The 20,406-nt window shown below is 38.5% G+C and overlaps 1 long non-coding RNA gene across 1 annotated transcript in view; it reads right to left on the bottom strand.

Annotated features, from left to right (window-relative positions):
- LOC139678492 (uncharacterized) overlaps positions 1 to 1,368 on the bottom strand; it is a 29,887-nt gene extending 28,519 nt beyond the window's left edge. The window contains exon 1 of the long non-coding RNA XR_011699036.1: positions 1,028 to 1,368. This is a non-coding gene — a long non-coding RNA (uncharacterized lncRNA). The remainder of the gene's footprint in view (positions 1 to 1,027) is intronic.
- Between the last annotated feature and the right edge of the window lie 19,038 nt (positions 1,369 to 20,406).

Here is a 20,406-nt window from a genome sequence, read left to right as displayed (position 1 = left end):
CCTGACCTGGCAACCCTCTTTCTGTGAATATGACAAAGAGTACATTTATTTGTAACCCCAGAGTGTAAATGAAGAAGAAAGATATGGGGAAGTGCTGTTTTTAACTTCTCTGTCAGAAACAAAACATTTGTGGTGAATACACAACTGATCTCAGGATTGCATAGAAGTGTCTGAATTACTTTTGTCTGGTGCCAGAAAAGAGCACACTACTCAAACTGTAAACAGATAGTGAAATAGAAATAAAAAGTGCTTTTATTTCAAAATAAATCCAAAGGTTTTCAATTAAAACTGGAACTTAGTTCTTCATTGTTTCTTCTGCAGCTGATCATTAGATTCCCAGAATATTTCACATATTCATCCAGGAAATAATTTATTTAGTTTGAATAGATTGGATAGTTACTGGTATGAAATATACAGAGATACCTATGGCTTCTTTCTCACAATTAGTGTGGGTAAATACAGTTCAAGTGACATAAAAATCTTCTCAGGTTTCTCCTGAGACAAGTGAGCTCATGTAGCAGGTAACACAGAGAAATTCCATTTATATTTGTTTACACTTATGCACAGCTCCATGTATGTGCTCAAGCTTCTCTTGCCATGGTCTTTCATGTATTTCCTGATCACCCTGATTCCTGTGCACTGGTTTACTGTATTCAGAGAGGAACCCACTAACATGCTCCATGTTTGATGTGGCTGACTCTGTTTCATATTAATTCCTTGGTGTGTGTTATAGTTTGAGCTGGCAAAATGCCAACTACCTGGTACCCAGTCACAAAGTCCACTCCCAGAGCAGGAGAGTGAGGGAAAACAGCAGAAACGAGGCTTTAAACACAGTGAGGTTTTTATATTTATACAGAGAAGAGGAGAGCTTAACACAGAATATGAAATAGCACATAGTGACAGGAAACAAAAACAGGCTCACCAAGGTCGCCCCAGCTAACAGGTGAAACTCCAAACCAACCAAACCCCCTCCCCAAAGGAAACCTCCCAGCAAGAGGGAAAGAGGAATTAACAGGAATGTGCTCACGTCCCCGGCTAAGCAGACGTGGGACCGGCAGGAAGGCCTGATATCAGCAGTCAGGGAGCGGGAACCGTCCTGGTCAGAAGCATGGACCGAAGAGCCCAGAGACTCCTCCCACCTTGCTTGTTATACTCCCCGACACTTCCTGATGATGTCAGATGATATGAAATACCTCTATGGCTGCTTAAGTCAGATGATACCTGTCCCCTCTAATCTGTGTCACAACCTTTGAGGCCTGCTAAAAACTGAGGCCTAAATGGGGACCTATGCTGACTAAAGCCAAAACTACTACAACGTCCACCCCTTATTTCATATCATATGACGTCAATGGCCCATATCCCACAGTAATCATTTATTTTTTCCGCGCTTATATGCATATATGTATAGTCCATATGCAGTCTTTCGAGGCGGGTGGCCTTTCATCAAGGATCAGCACCAGCATCAGTTCAGCTTGGGTCCTTTGCCTTTTGGTTACAGTCACAGTTCCAAGTTCAGGACTGGTTCACAGGTTAGGGCTGCCTTATCGTTGGACATCATGGGATACCAGTATCAGCTTTGTTTGGATCTTTCTCATCCGGTGTCTGGTTTCCTGCAAAACACAACTCAAGGCACACAATTAGGTTTTCCCCAAGGCTAGGTTGCCTTGGGGCACGCACTGGATCTCAGCATCTTGTCTCATCACCCACCAGGTATTCCCAGGCCCTTGGGCAAAAACAATCCCACGAATGGGTTTGCTTTCGCCCGAGGGAGAAGTAACCCAAACAGATTTCCCTAGTATGCCTCTCAGGTGAATTGCGGGAACTTTGTCTCCATCCACCGTGTGGAGGGATTCTGTTTGGGCAGGACCAGCTCGATTGATAGAGCCTCTGGTGTTAACCAACCAGGTGGCCTTGGCTAAGTGCTTATCCCAGTTGCTCAGAGTTCCTTCACCTAGTGCCTTTAGAGTTGTTTTTAACAGTCCATTGCACCTTTCAACCTTCCCAGCCGCAGGTGCATGATATGGAATGTGATATAAATAGTTATTAATCTTCTCTAAGACCCCAGACATTTGCATTCACTGTTCTTCTATTGTATTAAAAAAATATAGACTATTCATCTATTTTAAATATTAATAATATTAAAATAAAGAACATCTATATCCACTCCAAATTTTATTTATTTGGGAAAAAAATTATTTTCTTCTGGAGCTTGGTGAAGTTCCAAAATGCAGTCCTCTTATTCCTCCCTCTAGAGTCTGAAAAACAAAACAAGAATTAGTCATTTCAACCACAATGAACAATCATGCTAAGCTCTACCAGGACAAAATAATTTGGTGGTAGTAGGAATCCTGAGTCAGACTGACAGTCCATACTTAGCTGCTCTCTGTGGAAAGGTGAGAGCTGTTCAAAAGTTCTGACTTCATTATGTCAGTCAAAACAGAGTTCTCACACTGAAAAGCTACACAAACACTATTAAGGTGTGAAGGATTGCCCTAGAATACCCTGGGCCATGGAACCACTCTCACATATCCACAAATCCCTTCTTCCTCTTCTCCATCATATTCAACAGTTACACTGGGACAGTTAAAATGATGGGAAAATATCGGGTGGTGCATTTCAACCCATTTAAGTAGCAAATCAATCTTATTCCAAACTTGAGTTTCAAGCAGCACTATGTCAAAGTAGGCACTAATTATTAAATATATATAGTCAGCTGGAGCTGTGTTTGTATGACCTATTTATTTCCTGCATTAGTCTATATCTCCAAAATTACTTACAGGAAGTAAGTTAGTGATACCATATGAAGGACAAGAGGTGTTCTTTCTCATCACAAAGGAACTCTGAAAGAACTCAGTTTACTGCTCTACAGCTCAAAAATTGAAATTTTTGCACTTTATGCTTTTGAGAAAGATCAGATTGAAGTCTGATTGTATAAGGAAGAAGAATTGTATAAATTCACCAGTAATTTTATATTCTTTTAGAATGCATAAAATCTTACATCCCGCACATTTCAAATCTAAATGTTAATTGAGGTGCACTGAAAACATTCCACTAGAAATTACCACATATAATGCACCATTTAAGCAAATCCAAAATATTGTATTAGACCATTTTAAACCTCTTTGTAAGATAATAAGATGACTCAAATAGCTGTCACTGAAGTAAATATAAATCCCAGCTTGACTAATCATAAACAAGCACTGTTACAAAAAAAGGGTACTTTTTTCTAAGTGAACCTTCTAATACTGTGCTTTTTTCAAATCCTGCACTGGGAGAAGTGCTGGTGGCTTTATCTTTAGTTCAGAGCTGAGTTGAATCTAAAGGTTATCTTGATCATTCAGGTTTTAAAGGGGTTTATATTTTACAAATATTTTGTTCAGACAAAGACCATATTTTTTCCTGAGTCACAACAGCTGACACATTGTATTTTAAAGGCACTTTACATTTATAAGGTGACCTTCCAAAAAGACTCTTCAAATCTGTGTAGGTGGACTCTCCACATGGAGAGTTTTGTTTGCTTGAGTTTCTTATTTTCCAGAATAAGCATGGACATCTTCCCTCCACCTTTTTTCTTTTTTTTTTTTTTTATGATTTGTGTCTTGGTCCCTTGTTAACCACTGATTTAAACAGCTCTTGCCCAGTAACTTCTTCATGTTTATGTCACTGTAAGTTCTGATGTGTGTGCACAGATAGGGGAACATGGAGGAGAACAACAATGAGATAAAACCAGGATACAACATTGCAAAACATTTACAGCTAATGACTCAGCAGAATTCCACTTTCAAACTACTGCTTCCACAAAGAGCTTACTTGTGTTCTTCTTTCTCTGTCCAGTCTGTTTAATAATAGCTCTGTTTTGAACCTATGCCTTCGAGGCTTCTGGTTTCATACCTTTCAGTTTTTCACAACACTGGGAAAAGCAGATCTGCTAAAGTTGTTGACCACAGACACATGAATTTGTATTGTTTGTTTGGTTTAAGATTCCCATAAGTATTTTAGTTGGATTTAGCATTTAAGTCTTCCCTGAGGAATGCTGTGATTTTGAAAGGGCATCAGCAAAACATTTTAGCAGTGAGATTTGCCTGTGAGAGATAGAACACACTCCTACTGTTTATCCTCTGGCCTGACATTTACCATTATTGGACTCACCTGTGGGTAGCCATGGATGTGAGGCTACTTACAGACAGAATGATGAGCAGAAATATTGTCAAATGTACCAAAATCTCTGCTGCTCAGTTCCTCTGAAGCCTTTGAGGGGCAGGCTGTTGTCCACTGCAGTCCTCTGTGCTCTGATGAGCAAGACAGCAGAAAATCTCAGAATTTCCTAAGATATCAAAAGAAACCCTCACATTGTTAAATATTTTATACAGAACAAAATTCAACTCTAATATTTAATGTTGGTCAAATTTGAAGCATTCCTTCTGTACTTCATCACTACTGAGACATGCATATTATTTTTATAGAGGAAGAACTATAAGAAAAGAAAACATAATTGGCTTCTCTTCTCCTACCTGCAATGTGATGGGTTGTTACAAGCCCATGATTTACACATGAGGTAGTATTTATTGCTTTCACAGAAAATAGGGTAATTTTAGCTAATGGAATCATCTTATTTCTAAGTCTTATTTGTAAGAAAGGAGAACTAGTTAAGAAGCACTCTCTTTCTATTGCAGCAGCCCCTGTGCCTTTGGCTAAGCATCACTAATTTGCACATCAGTATTGACTTTGAAAGTCAGTTCACTACCAGATTTATTACAGGATGTAATCAAACTCTCACTCAGCTCCACATTTCACTTGTGACATGATATAATCCATTTTCTGTGTGTTATAACTATAGTAAGCTCTTTCTAGTGTTGAAATGTCAACCATGCAGCCTGACACATGTTTTGATGGAGTTTGGGCGTCCTGTTGGGCAGCCTGAGAAACTGACTTTTAAAGCAGCGCTTATGAAGAGCCTTTGGTTCGTTTCTCTTTGCCACTGTTCCTTTGTTCTGTTCACACAGCAAGCTGCAAAGTGATTTCTTTTTCTTTCAGTTCATAAAATGCAACTAACCAAACATGTTTTTATGGAAAATTTAAACATAATACCCATAGTTAGATAATAATCAAATTAAAACCTGATAAAGGATGTTCTACTTTACGTTCTATTAGACATCACAAAGGAGCAGAACAGCAGGACAGATCAGAAAAAGATAAAACATAAAAGGATTTGGGAAAAGTAACTGAACAGGGAGAAGAGACAACAAATTGTAATGGAATTTAAGGACAAATATTAAAAAAAAAAAAAAAAAACATAAAAATGAAAAGGAAAGACTGAAAGGAGACTGGTATTGTTAAATATGAAACACTAAAAAAAAGTGTAAATTTTTGAGTTCTTTGTAGTTGCTGTTTTAGTCACTTGATTTCCTAAAAAAACCCCCAAAAACAACATAGTGAGGATGCTTTACTGGTTACACCTTAACCCCTGATATGCCTTACTTTGTAACAGTAATTTTATACATTGCAGCTTGTTTAAGTGTAATTCTTTCATTAGAAATGTTCACTCGTGTATTTACCATATTCTGGATTAAGATGCATTCAATTTTCATTTTTCCTTTTTCACGTAGAAACCATTCAGTTATATGATAATCAGCAACAGGAGCTCTATCATAACAAAAATATCATAAAGGATTAAAGATTCAGAACAACACACATTTCTCCAACATGTAACAAAAGGTTTTGTACCACACTCCAAGGACATACAGAAGGAATTTGTAGCAAAATCCCACATTCTAGATGGCAGTATAAAAAATCGGGTTAAAGTTTGTTAGGATCCCTTTCACATGCCTGGTAGAGCCTCATTTAGTTTTGGGAAGATCTTGGGAAGGTGAGCATCTACACTAATTGGATTCCCCAAAGCTCTTCTGTCTGCCCTTTGTATTCCTGCAGCATCTTTACAATATTATAATGATTTCAAATAAATCCTCTGACTAAATACATATAAGCCTCTGTGTGCTGCAGCAGGTTAGACTGATTTCTGTGGTCATTAATATGTGGATGCAACAGCCACCATTCCAAAGCAGAGCTAATGCTAAGCATGATCATCTCTGCCTGTTGCAAGAGTTGCACTGGTAGCTCTGTGACCTAGGATGGTGTTTGGTTACAATACACAACCTCTAGTCTTGTGACACAGGAAAAGAATTTCATCTCCTTTTGGAGTGCTGTACATTTATTGTATAGGCAGTTAAATGCCTCCCTGCCATCCGATCCCGTCAGGTCTCGGAAGCTCAGCAGGGTCAGCCCCGGATTAGTACTTGGATGGGAGACCTCCTGGGAAATGCCGGGGGCTGTAGGTTCTAGTCCTGAGGACTTCACTGGCACTGTCCGAGCTCGCTCGGCCGTGGCAGATGAACCTCAGGACTGAAACGGTGGGGCCAGTTCTGCGCACGCTGAGCCTCACCTGAAATCCACTGCGCAGGCTGGAAGGGCACACCCACGTGGTGCCCTTCTCAAATCTTCATTCACGAAGACGAGCCACACACAGACATTTATTGTATGTCTAAGCACAGTGATTTTCATTCTCAGACAGACATCTATTCTCCTGCAAGGAGACAGAATATAGCTTTTAACAAAGTATGTCACTGAGTCTGATAACACAGACTAGAAGCTCAAATGTTTATGATTATCAACTCTTATTTGCATGCTTAGATGTATTAGCTGACTCCAAGGTACTCCAAGAATGAAGATACATTTGTAAATTTGTAATCCATTCAATGGATTCTTTCAGTAATTTAAATAAAGAAATTTTTTACCATTTATGGTTGTAATTGTAACAGGCAACTGAATCAAAAGTACCACGTCTGTGGTCTGTGTTGGATGGGACCTTAACCAGTTCAAACCCCTCTGCCATGCAGGGACATCTACTAGACCAGGTTGCTCAAAGCCTGATCCGAACTGAACTATACTAACTCACTTTAATAAGTCTACAAGTCATCTTGAGTACTGATAAGGTATTTCCTTAGAATCCTACAGCACAATACTGTGGCATCCCATATACTGTTCAGTGGAGGTGGCTATAAAAGAACACTGCCACTTTTCCCTGTTCTCTTACAATTACACAGTGAAATGAACTTTTAGTTCTCTGTAGGTACATTGACAGAACTTGTTTTGGCTTTAAGCAAGCAGAATACCAAGACATACTAGGATAAGAGTACTTGGTTGTATTTTAATAAGTGTTTGTTTTTAATTTTTAACTAGTCAAATAAGAGTAAAACTGGCAGCTTGGAAAAAATGCTAATGCATAACAAAATTTGGGCTGCATCCCGTGTGACTAAATCCTATCTAATTAATGCTGGATAAATCCAGACGAATTATATGGAAATAAAATTACTTACACTTTCTTTCTCTGCCCTAATGGACTGCAACATTCAGTCCACATTGTTTAATGTAATAGAATTTACTTTTGATATGCAAAATATTTCAACTGCCAGGACTCTGATGAAAGGAGAAAGGAAGAATCTGAGTAGCTGCCAGTGTGAACTCTGAATGTAGTACATTTTCATCACATAGTCTCAACACTTCTTGCATTAAATTTACTCTTGACTGAGAATAAATATCTCTTGTAGTTTCATCAGATCAGAAGTATCATTTCATTTGGAGTAAGTAGAATGGTGTTTAATGGGAAGCTTGAACTATTTGTGTCATCATATATTTTTTTGCAAATGTTACAAAAGAAAGAGGTGAAAATATTTTGACTTTTCACAGTGAAACATGATCTCACTTCACAAGCAGGCCATTTCTGCATGACACAAACTTTAGCATATAACATACAAAAATAACACAAGCTTAAAACACGTCAATAGCATAAATCATTATTCAAGGCCACATACATGTGACAGAACTCATAATATCATAATTACTCCCTTACAAAACAAGAAAAAATTCACAGTCACTCAAAGATGTGCAAAGGTTTCACTATTCTATTTCTAAAATTCACATAAACAATACTTAAACCTAAACCATAATGAACCCAATCCCTCAGACTAGCACATCTATTCAGACTAACTTCTATGTTCCAAGGCCAAGCCTTTTATCATTTTAATCATGCAATCATGTGTAATGAACTAATTTGCTACAACATCTCATTGAATTCCTTGGTGATACATGTTTGATGTTATCCCCTTTTTGCCCCACATAATTTTTAATACAGATTAGGAAAACAAAACACACATCCAATATAAACTAGGAAAACAAAAGTTATTTCCTTACCATTGTGTCCTGATATCACCCTGATCCAAGCCTGACAGAAGCCCAGAGATATACATGGTACTTTGCATCAGCTCCCTTGATCCAGAATAACAAAACAGTACAATGACCTGAGCACTGTTTCCATCTGGAACAGACAGTGTTAAACTTGTGAAATCCTGGTTATGAGAAAGGCCTTCAGAAGCTCCAGGTTTTCAAGGGATCTGGGAACTGACAGAGAAATTGTCTTCACAGAACCAGAGCTTCTGCAGCAGCCAAGATAGGAGATAATGAGCAGACCAAGGATTTAGAAGTATGGAAGCCCATTAGTGAAAGTAACAAAACTGCACGACTGCTTGCAGAAAACACCTTCCATTATACTAAAAGTCTGGTTGACTCTACTAGGTGTTAATAAAGATGGATGACTATATTCTGAGGCATCCTAAAAGGCTTTTTCTTTCCCAAACATTCTGCCTTAGGTCAAGAAAATCTGTTCTTTTCATGCTAATGTTATAGATAAGCTCTGTGGCATGTTCTTTTCTTGGTCATGCTATAGATAAGGTACCCATGGAAATTTTGCAATGAAGACCTTAAAATAAGACCTGACTGTCATGGAGCTCCACAACTCAGAAAAACAAAATGGGTTCCCATTAATGAGAATATCCCTTTTACAGGAAAAAGTAGAAACGTTAAAGAAAGGAAGCTGATTAGATTTCATGATAGAGAAGAAGGTGAGAAAATTGATAACACCATGAAGCATTTATATACCCAATCAAAGAAATGAACATCCTCTCAGATAACACTCTTTGGTTCATGTGAATTATGAGTAGTCTCTTCATATATATTTTGCTGAAAATAATTGATTTTGTGGGGCTTGAAGGTCTAGAAATTTACTATAAACAAGGATCACCACCACTGATTATTTAACTGCACATTAACTCTGAGAACTAAACTTGCAGCTAGTAAGTGTCCAAAGTAGATGCATATGCAAAATAAGGGGTTTCAGATATGCTAAATGGGTAATTGTAGATGGAGAGGTAACCACACAGAAAAGTTTTTTTTTTCAAAAACAAATAGAAATGAATAAATAATTACAACTTGTTTCTATCTATCTCCACTTACCTTATGAGCACTGCGTGTTTTATTTAGTTGTAAGTCTGATCTATCACATCATTAATCCAATTATAATCTATATAACCTAATGTATCAACAGCAAGAACAAACTAGGCCTGGTTACCATATCTATTAGTATAAGCCCTTGAAATTTAACTGGTTTGTTTCTATATGTAGTAGAAGGAAACAAAGTAACAGAAAAGTTTTGGTGAGCTCGAGGAAGTAAAGGGGTAACCAATCCACTGATCATCAAGAATTGCAAGTCTACAGAGCTCCACAGACTGTGGCCATAGGAAATAGGAAAATATCCATGCAGGATGCACAGCCTAAGAATCATCAGGGTATTCTGTACACAGTCCTAAAATTAAGGATAGAAAAGAATACTAGAGTTGATAGGAGCTTCTGAAAATTCTCAGCCAGGGTTGGCCCTTAACCCTTCACCAGGATCTGAGAACATCTCTTCAGCCTCAGGGAACTCAGGGAGCGGAAAAGAGACCATGGCCCTGTGTCAGGACTGTTCATAACACGTCAGGAGCCACCACGATGGCCCACCCAATCTCCCTCTGGGTCTCTGTCATCTCTTCAGACAAGTTTTCTGTGTCACATTTGGGAGTTTCTTACAGTATGTTTGATGGTTTTTAAGGTATATTTAAATACTTATTAATTCTAAATATCACAAAGAAATGCACCATTTTTTATGTATAACCTAATACCAATACAACACATTTAGCAAGTGTCTGAGCTGACAGGTGTGCAAATTTTGGGTCAATAGGATTTTTACAAGTGTTTATTCTATATCAGGAATATCAAGCTCTCAGTATAGTTTGAGGGATATTATAGTGAGAGAAAATCAAATGTGGCCTCAGGTTAATAAACATGTAATTTGATGCTAATCTTATAGATAATTTTTATATTTTTTGGGGAAATGATAATGTGTCAGCATGTGAGCCACTAAAAAGAAAAAAAAAAGGAAAGAAAAAGGAAAAGAAAAAAAAAGAATACCTTAGTAGTAGATACATTCACGCTCTGAAGAGTATATAGGTGTTAAAGAAGGAAGTAGGTTTTGGTCACTGATGCCAAGATGCCAGATAAAGACACCTGGGCACCCTGTGCATGCTCTGCTCTTAGAGCAGAACTCACTGGTTTTGAAGCCTCTCTTGATGGCTGCCTCCTCCACAGTGTGAAAACATTACTGGGTACTTCTTTTATGAAATATCCAAGGCCAATCTAAAATTGTGGACTCCTGATTTTACTAGCCATAGCAAAAATATAGAGTTGGGACAGTTCCTGGACTAAAGGAATTACAGTACAACTATAGATTAAATAAAGATTACTGTATACTTCTTATGGAAGAAGGTGGAGAAGCTCTGCTCACATGAGTCCTTCCAGTCACAAAAAAAGGGGAATAGACAAAAACAGATTTAACCCTGGATGCCTTGAATGCTGAACTCATCATTTGCATTGCCAGAATCTTTCATGACTTTTATGGAGTTTACATGTTCATGAGTTTTCCTCTCACCACAGCATCCTCACTTCCAGGGACTCACAACTCACTTTTATTCAGAAATCTGCAGAAAATCATGTCTTGTGTTAGAAAGAAGAAATCACTGAAAGCTTAAAAAAAAAAAGCCTCTAATACTCTCCAGAAGTATTTTTCATACACTACCCTGTCAGACATATTTGCATATGTATGTTTTAAAAATAAAAAGCATATGAGTCATCACATAGCATTTCTGCAAGAAACGTACACCAAGAAAAGGTAGGTCAAGGATAAGAACTGTAATGAAGAAAATGGACTGAAAGCAAATCTGAAGTATTTGTTACAAAGTTACAGCCTTGGCTCTGACAGACCCTATGGATGTGGGAGCCTCTGGAGGAGCACCACGTCAGGGACTAACGTCCATACACTGGGTCATACAGAAAGCAAAGATTAACCATGAGACATTCCTCAAGGTAACTATGAAGAGTCTTTCCTTTAGCTGTGTGCATGAAAAACTAGGTGGAGGGACCTTTCCCCCAGGAAAAGATTGTTTTACTGAACAGATCACACTTAAAAACATGCCCAGCCTTTGCCAGGCAGGTATGATCTAAGCCCTCAGAAAAACAGTAGACGTAAATCTTCACCTGAGTTCAGCAAAATAAATACACTAGGTAGTCAAGATTTTAACTGTCTAAAGTCAAAGGTCTGAAAAAGAGTGTTTTGCAAAAAAAGAATCCCCTTTCTCTCTTTGGCCAATGCTGCCTGTGTTAGAAGAGTATGAAGTATCAAGGACATTCAGGCTGCAGCAAACTCACACCAGCAGTAGCAGTGAAGGCACCAACGTGCCATCATCTAACTCAGCAGGGATCAATTTACACAACTTACTCATTCATGATAAAAAATTTGGAAGCTGTGGACGCTAAAATGCAGAGTTATGATGCTGTCACTGTAGTGAAGTAAACATTTAAATCTCTGAATGCTAAAGTGTCACAGCAGTGTGCTGGTTTCAATGTGTGACATGCAGCAGCATGAGCAGCATTGTGGTGTGCACATGTCTACAACATTACTGTGATCAGAAGCAGAGAATCAACAGGGCAGTGAGCCAGTGTCTTAACCTGACTGGATTGCTAAGAAAAAAAGAAAATGAAATAGAGGTGGAATAAGAGCTATCATGTTCAAATACCAGGACTGTTTGTTTGACCGGAGTGATATTCTCATCACCAGTGCAGGAAAAGAAAATGACCATCTGGGGAACTCTGGGTCTCGGGAAGGTGAGACTGCTTGTCCCTTGGGAGGCCAAGAGCCTTGCAGTGCAAAAATGGTCCACTCCTGCTATCAAAGCAAACCTCTGGAGATGGGAGAAGGGCAGAGGAATGTAAAAGGCTCTGTGCCCTGACTGCAAAAAGGAGGATTTTATTAAGGCTGTTAGTAATCTGTAAAAGTAATACAAAGAAGCAGGGAGCAGTCTTTCAACTCAGAAAGGAGGAAGGAGATCCAACTCTTAAAGAATGTGGATTCGTCTGATTCAGCACTACTAAAGTGGAAATTTTGAGGCAATTTATTTCTGGAGACTGGCTAATGTGTTTAGTGTTTTCTTACAGTGTAGAAAAACAGACACACCCCACCTGACTAAGGTGGAAATGGACTGAAGAAATTTCAAGCACTGAGAATTTCAAGAAAATACAAGGAAGTTTCCCTAAGCATACTTCAATGTAAAACTTTTCCTGCAACTAGTGAGCAATATATTTCTAACATTTCCTCTATCAGTCCATAAGCCCAATATAGAGAAGACACAGCAGTACTGCCAGGAATTATAATGTTGTGCTTATCCACTTGAATTAATAGCAACAGCCCTCAAACACAACTTGCATTTCACATAGCTACAGCAACAAAAAAAGCAAATAAAACTAAAAGCAAATAAACCATATACCCCTTAGGAACAGCATTACCAATTGTAACCAACATTTAAGAAAGAACATGTGCCCACTATGCAATTTCCCATCAACAACACAGAGAACAAACACAATTAGGCCAAAACAGCCAAATTGCATTAGGGAAATACAGTTTGCTCTGCAGCTGCTTGCAAAATAACCGTGATAGAAATTATCCTGGGGAGGAGTAGTAGCCCCTTTTGTCTGTCTGTAAAGTGACGTATAGACCTTTTTTACTTTGCAGAAGCACAGGACCTTACTCATTGCATTGCTCATGTGTGTCTGTGCTGTCACCATCACCACCAGCTATCCATATAGCCAGGAGCTTTGAGCTCTTCATGTGTTCCTTAGACCCGCCCTTTCAAAATGTGGAATGGAAACTAAAAAAGTAAACAAGACACATGTAAAATTGTGGAACAGGAAGCACCTTTGCATTCTCTGGAGGAAAGTCTAGAAAAAATCCTGGATCTTAACACTGATGACATTTCTGTGTTGATTTACACTTGAATTTAGAGACTTATAGTTAGTCTAAAAAAAAGGCCAAATAGAACCATGAATGTCTGAGCTCATGCTGCCTGTACATTTGCATAGTGTATTCACTGCACACTTAGAGATGACAGAAACCAAATCTGGTTTTTGTGTGGAGTCAAAATGAGTTATAGACTGATAGGAAGCCATCACTTTTAAAGAAGAGAAAGTGTATGATCATGTTATTCATAGATTACAAAGGACTGTCCACAGTATCTGTAGAGCAACAGAACAAGTGTTTACAGTTCAGCCTTTTGCACCAGACTCTCCAGACTGATAGAGTGGAGACCCAGTGACTCCTGTGTACTAGCAGGAGGTGGTTGTACTGGTCCAGTTTACCTCAATGTACTACAAAACTGCTGCAGCTTCGGGGTCATGAATTTCCAGGCAGCAGGGAAGGGTAAAGCAGTTTTGCTCAACAAGCAGAAGTTGTTTGAACCATGAAACCAGAATTTGATGCAAAGCCCCTTCACACTCTCAGTAGTTTTTAAAGTCAAATTTAGAACAGGCAAAATGCTGTGCAATGTGACCTCTGTCATCCAGAACATTCAGATGGGTCTGTCTAGAGACAAACATGATACAAATAACCTTGTAAGCGGCTTTCTGCCTTGCAGGCTACGTCCTTGCAGGGTAGGTCTTTGCTCCAGGCTTGCTTTGAGACAATTCAGTGGCTTTCTGACTTGCAGCAAACTCTGTACTCTTCCCTCTTCCTCTTTGAAAAATTTTCTTTCCACCACTTCAGAGACCTTGCTGTCTGCTTGATTAAGGGTGCTGGTTACTGGGACAGTCTGGCAGCACCCAATCTCCATTCACTCAGCCGCAGTTCTCTCTTCCCAGCCAGGCCCTTTCTCCCTAGAGAAGGCTTCTGAGTGGCTTTCACTGAAGGAACACACGAAGCAACTGAGGAAACAGCACCCAGATTGTCAGGTTTATCACAAATAATTTTAGAAACTAAAGTATTCTGGCTGACCACTAAAGGAAAGGAAACAAGATTTCCATGAAAAGGTGTCAGTTTGGGTGGATAACTTTGTGCATCTGAAATTCAGTTTAGCACCAGGAGGGTTGCTGGACACATTTTGACAAACTCGCATAAGGGACAGTGTCTTCAGAAGACAAAATTTTTAAGAAAGTTTACTCATTTTACTTGATACTGCTAATGCTGCTTTGGAAAAATGGCATTATCCATTTTTAATGCTAACACATACAAGGAAATTTGCATTGCACAATGAGCTGCAATGTGAATACTCTTTCCAAGATTCACAATTATTGAAAAAGCAGAAAAGACAAAATTGTGAACCACAAGCATGAAGACTGAAAATGAATAAGGGAAGAGTATTGATTTAACCAAGTAATTATCCAACAAATTTTTGTATTACTTGTCTACTGAAATTGCAGAGCATAACTCAAGGCAGCTTAGTTATTATTCCAGGATCCTGAGGCATATCACAATTTCACCCCAAATTAAAAAAAAAGTTTTAAGGCATATCTTCGATTTATGGACACCAGAGCAGACACCTCTGAATTTGGGTCATTGTGAAGAAAGTAGCACAGAAGTTATGATGCCAGGGGGAAGGAAGAAGATTTGGTGGCCTAGTGCTTCTCCCAAAATTCTTGCATCCTACATCTAGCAACACATTATTGCACAGGCTGTCCTTGGATGAGGGAGATGAACCTTGACCCACCTGAAGTCACCATTCTGATCTCTAGCCTAAGGAGTCCGATTTCTTTGTACTGGTTTTAGTGGGGAAGAAGATAATTTTCATTACATTAATTTTATGGCACTATGTTTTTTATTTCTGATCAAAACAATGTTGATAACACACTGATGCTTTAGCTGTTGCTGAGCAGCTCTCTCACAGCATCAAGGCATTTTCTGCTTCTCAGACTGCCCCAACAATGAGCAGGCTGGGATTGCACAAGAAATTGGTAGAGGACACTGAGGCAACAGCTGACCCCGATTTGCCAAAGGGATATCCAATACTGTATGACCTTATGGTCGGAAATAAAAGCTGTCCAGAAGAAGGAAAGGAGACATCTGGAGTTATGGCATTCATCTTCCCAAGTCATTGTTATGCATGATGGAATCCTACTTTTCTGTCAAATTTTTCTGGCTGCAGAAGGAAAGTAGTAAATTAATTTCATATTTAGCTTTGCTGATGTGTGCAGCTCTGCTTTACCTATCAAACCATCTTCATCTCAACCCATTAGTTTCTCACTTTTGCCATTCTGGTTCTCTTTTACATTAAGCAGTTGTGTGGGGCTTAACTGCCTGCTGGGGTTAAACTACAACATCCTTCAAGCTTGTTTGTCATTAGGGTCTAGAATTTTCCCACTAATGGCAAGCAGGGAATGCCTGAATTTTCTAGCCTTCTGAGTAGATTGCTGTCTTGAAAAGCCAGGCTGCTTATATTGATAATCTCACGCTCAGGAGGATGTAAGTCTGCTTTCTTGGAAAAGGCTTCAAGATCAAGGCTGTAATATAAAAGCTGAATTTATGCTGTCATTATCCACTTCTTTTTCATGAAAGAATCCACAGCCAGTCGTTGAACCCTACTAAGGTAGTTTTTGGGGACAAGTCCCTGTAGTCTTTAATAGGAGATGCAGTATTACACTGCAACGAATGCTCTAAGACACAGAGGTGGAACCCATTTCTGATGCAGTGCTTAACAGAAAGGGCTGGAGCCACAAAATTCCTGTGTCTTCCCTATGTGTGTCATTATCTTAATAGCTTGAATCAGAGTTGGTACTTAAATAGGAGTTGAAAACCAAAGTGCCTGTGCAGACTGCACTCTCTCTGTTACCTTAATACATACGTAAATCATATTCCAAGCTCTGGCAATTATTTTTTATGATCAAATTGTTATGAGTAACCAATAAAATACTATCATAGTTTATGTTTGGTATCCTATAAAATATCTCCAAAATAACCAAAATAGAATCAAGTCAATTAAGAAACAGTATTATTCCTCTCAGTGGTAAGGCATAAACACATTAATGTGGATTAAAAGGGGAGAAAACTAACCTTATCCACTTCTTTTCATGGAAGATAGTCCTCTTGAAACCTTAGGATTTTTGACTGCAAAGAACAAAGTAAAACCAAGTCTCCCTACAACCATCTCAAAATTATTCTTCTCAGTTAAAACTAATAAATATTTCATTCAAGTTAACAGTGGGAAAATAAAACTAACTTCAAATTATGAAAAGAAAAAAGCCCAATTCTAAAAAGCTAAAAGTAGTTTAGGTACATCCTATCACTCTGTTCCTTCATTAGATCAAAACTAATGGCAATGTTCAATCTTGGGGCAATGAACTGTAAAACATCACAGAGTTAAAGTTGATGCACTCACTGGCACTGTGCTTGCTTCCCATGTTGGTGTTCCCCAGGCAGGATTGCTTCTCTGTCCCAACACAGGAGAGATGCAGCCATGGATGCTTGTGAGTCGCCATGTTTGGGCAGATACCTTGTCATGATCCCTCAAGACACTGTCTCCAGAAGGTTCCACATCAGGAATGCAAACCATGTTACACAGAACTGGTGATGCTGGTCTTAGAAAGACAAAGTTCTGTTCATAAGGGGAGCTGTCACTCAGCTACTGACTGAGCAAGTGAGTCTCCTGATCAGTTTATGTCTTTCCAGCAATAAGAATACATACACACACACACATACACACATAATATACATAAATGTTCATTGTAAAGTCAAACATAAGTACATACACTTCCAATAAGTATATATATACCTCTATTCATTTCAGAAATCAGAGACTCTGAAGCCACAGATGCTGTTACGGTCAGCATATGGATGTGAGAAGATGGGAATGGGTGGGGAACATCGTATGGACATTTGAGATGTTACCCATCTGATGTTCTGTGATGAATAATACAATAAAAATGGTGGAAGGAGTTGGTAAACAATGAGCTCAGACTATCTTATTATAGATTGCCATGGGGTGTCTAGACTTTATAAGCAATCAATAGTTGTGGTGATAAAGAAGGGAGTCAATTTTTGAATTGTAACCTTGTTAGACAAGTTCATTGTACTGTACAGAATAGCTCTTTGATCAGTTCTTCCTTGGGAGCCATTTCTGTTATAATTAAGGAGTTTGCCTCTCATCCTCTCCCCCAGTCAGGAGTTTCTCCCTCTTTCCTCCAGCTGTGGGTTTTTCATTTAACACTCCAGTGCCTCACCAATAATAAAAAAAATCAAATCACCCAGACCACTGAATTGGTGATTTTTTTTTCTGGAATGTGACATTCAAACGGGTAAACAAATTTACAAAATAAATTTAAGTTTCCTCCTGTTGTTCAGGTTTACAGTTTCAAATTGCATAGTCAAGTTTATTGCAAAATCAGGTTTTATTATGTGGTGTATTCGAGTCAGGAGCCACACACCACTACAACCCAATAAGGCCCACAAGGGTTGTTTGGTTTGTACTTAAGTATGTGAACATCCCACTGATTGTTATGGGATTCAAGCAATTCACAGGTGCTTTGGTGAACAGGGACCGACTCAAGTACATACCCAAAATTGAGCTAGCACCTAATCTTTTCTTCCAGCTCAGGATGAATACGGGAGCTTTTGATGCCTGCATTGTTCCAGACACACTCCACTGACTGAGAGCTTTCCACTGTAGTTTTATTGGTTGTATTTATTCATTACTTTAGCAAAGTTTTCAGGCTTAGCTCTATAGAAAGTTAATTTGCCTGACAGATCATAAAAATGCTTCTGATATGCAAAATCCTCTTTCCCTAAATCACTGGTACTAATGCAACTTACCACAACCCAGTGGTTTTTCATTTACTTTGCAAAATGTACTTTTGATCTGTGTAAATTTTACTATGGTCAAACATCCATACCGGGAACTCATCAGTACCTTTTCAATCAATAACATTAGAAAGCCATGACTAGAGAGACTAATGAGCTGCTTCATTAGACAAGGGCACTTCACCTCAGAGTCAAGTCCATCAGCATGGAAACAAGGAAGAAGATGTTGTTGTCACTGGTGCTTGGCAGTTCTCACAGGTAAATAAACACCATTCTTCTGCACTATCAGCCCAACATCTTTTTAAACACTGTATTTATTTGAGGGCAAAACTGGCAAGGAGGATTTTTCTATTTTTCCTTGTGAGACATTTCCAATCTTGGTGTCATCATCTACAAAATTCATATTTCACACATGACAAGATTCATATAAAACTGTCATGTAGTAGTGCTTGTCATAAACCAAACCCAGACTACATTTAGAGAAAAATATATACAGAGAACAAAGATTTAGGATTAAGTGGAGCTGAAAGCTAAGTGGGAGGTACTACTTCAAACTGAACTAGAAGTAATTCTGGTTTAATTTTTATTCATTAAAGTTTTTTCCAATTTCCAAGGTATTGAAAGTCATGAATTTAGTCAGTAAGCAAGAAAAAAATTAGCAGGTGAATCTGTTTTCTCAAGCAAGCAATATAAAAACAACAAGCAAAAGACCAGACATGTAGCCATTGGAGACAATGATTGAATGGAGACAACATTAAGTTGACTAAATTATGTTCAGAGAGGAGTGGAACTATAAGTAGATTTTAGCTTCATCTATGAATGAATATTATTTAGTGTTGCTTTGATTTCTAGACCATTGCTATTTTTATGTAGATATATTAGAGTTATCATCCCTGTCTCACAGAAGACAGCTTTGGGTGCCAAAATCATAAAAACATTTTCCAAGCTGAACAGCTTGGTAGGGGACCAAGAACTTCAATTCTCAGAAATGCTGGATTTTACTTGCAGGATGTCTCTGTGTGTGATAGGAATTCAGTACAGAGTAAAGGCAATCCTATTAAAAAAGCCCCAACTTCACCGTGCAGCACTGAAGGAATCTAGCCAAGGAACCACTTTTAAAATCCCAAACACTACCTAAAATTATCCACTAAGCCATAAACAAGCCCAATGCACCAGGAAAAATCAAGATAGAAAAGAATGGGAGGAGGAAGGTTGAATGCATTTTCAACTGAAATCAGTGCTAGAGAAAAACACAGGCCAATAGTCAAAGCCTCATGAGCAAGGTATAAAAAAAATTACAGACTAGTTATAATAATTGTGCGAAAATCAGCAACAGCAGAGAAATTATGCAATAAAACAAACACGACTAAAGAAGATACACATTTTAAAGCCCATATCTATCATCACTTTCTCTTCTTGGTTTTATGATCTTAGGATCTGTCCCTAATGTCCCTCATTACTGGCTCATCAAAACAAAAACAAAACAAAACTCACCACAAATAAACACACCAAAAAACAACCAACCAACCAAAACAAACAAACAAAAAAAACCCCAACAACACAAAAAAACACCCCCAAAACCCTCAAAACCTTCCTTTTTGGCATTGCTACCTTTCTGGGGAAGAAATTACAATTCTTTGTACCCATGAAGTCTTTTCCAAATGATGTTACCTACTGCAAAATAAACATACAGCTTAAGAAAAGATAAAAAATAAGAGCAATTTTGCTCCAGCCATATCTCTCCTCTGGCATATCTACAATTCTTAGAGAGTTCTAGGAGCTTTGTGAAATGAAAAGGATTCGTGCAGAAAACATTTGTTCACTTTGACATTGCTAAGAAGCAGCCTTTATTCTCCATATAACATAAAATTCAGGTAGAGTTTCTCTGCTCATCTTGCCCAAATTCAGGCTTGGAACAAGATTTCTTAGTGCACTGCACAAGGTAACATCTTCATTTTTGTTACACTGTGGCAATGAGGTTCACTACCTACACTGTAAAAGCAGATTCCTGTAAACGTTTCCCATCTACCCATGGGAGTACTGCAGTGATCATAGTCTGCAGCAGAAGGGTGAGGAGACACTTGAAACCATGTCAAGTGATGCAAGTACAGCTAATTAGCACACAGCAGTGCCACATGCCATGACACAGATTTTTATTCCCACTGTGATTTTAAATGCCTCCTTACAAATAAGCGTCTCGGAGGATTAATAGTTAGATTTTTCTTCTATATGGAACAAGGTAACTGAGGCAGCCTCAAAATTCCCCTGAAAGTCTTGTGATCTGACACTCAGTTGTCAGGCAGGACAAGGAAAATAGTGGCATTTCCCAAGTGCCAGCATGTTTTGTAGTAGGTAACACTGTTCCT

Source organism: Pithys albifrons, chromosome 1, assembly GCF_047495875.1.
Source record: "Pithys albifrons albifrons isolate INPA30051 chromosome 1, PitAlb_v1, whole genome shotgun sequence".
NCBI classification, from domain to species: Eukaryota; Metazoa; Chordata; class Aves; order Passeriformes; family Thamnophilidae; genus Pithys; species Pithys albifrons.
The sequence above is the reverse complement of the archived record's forward strand: the minus strand, read 5'-3'. Positions and strand labels throughout refer to the sequence as shown.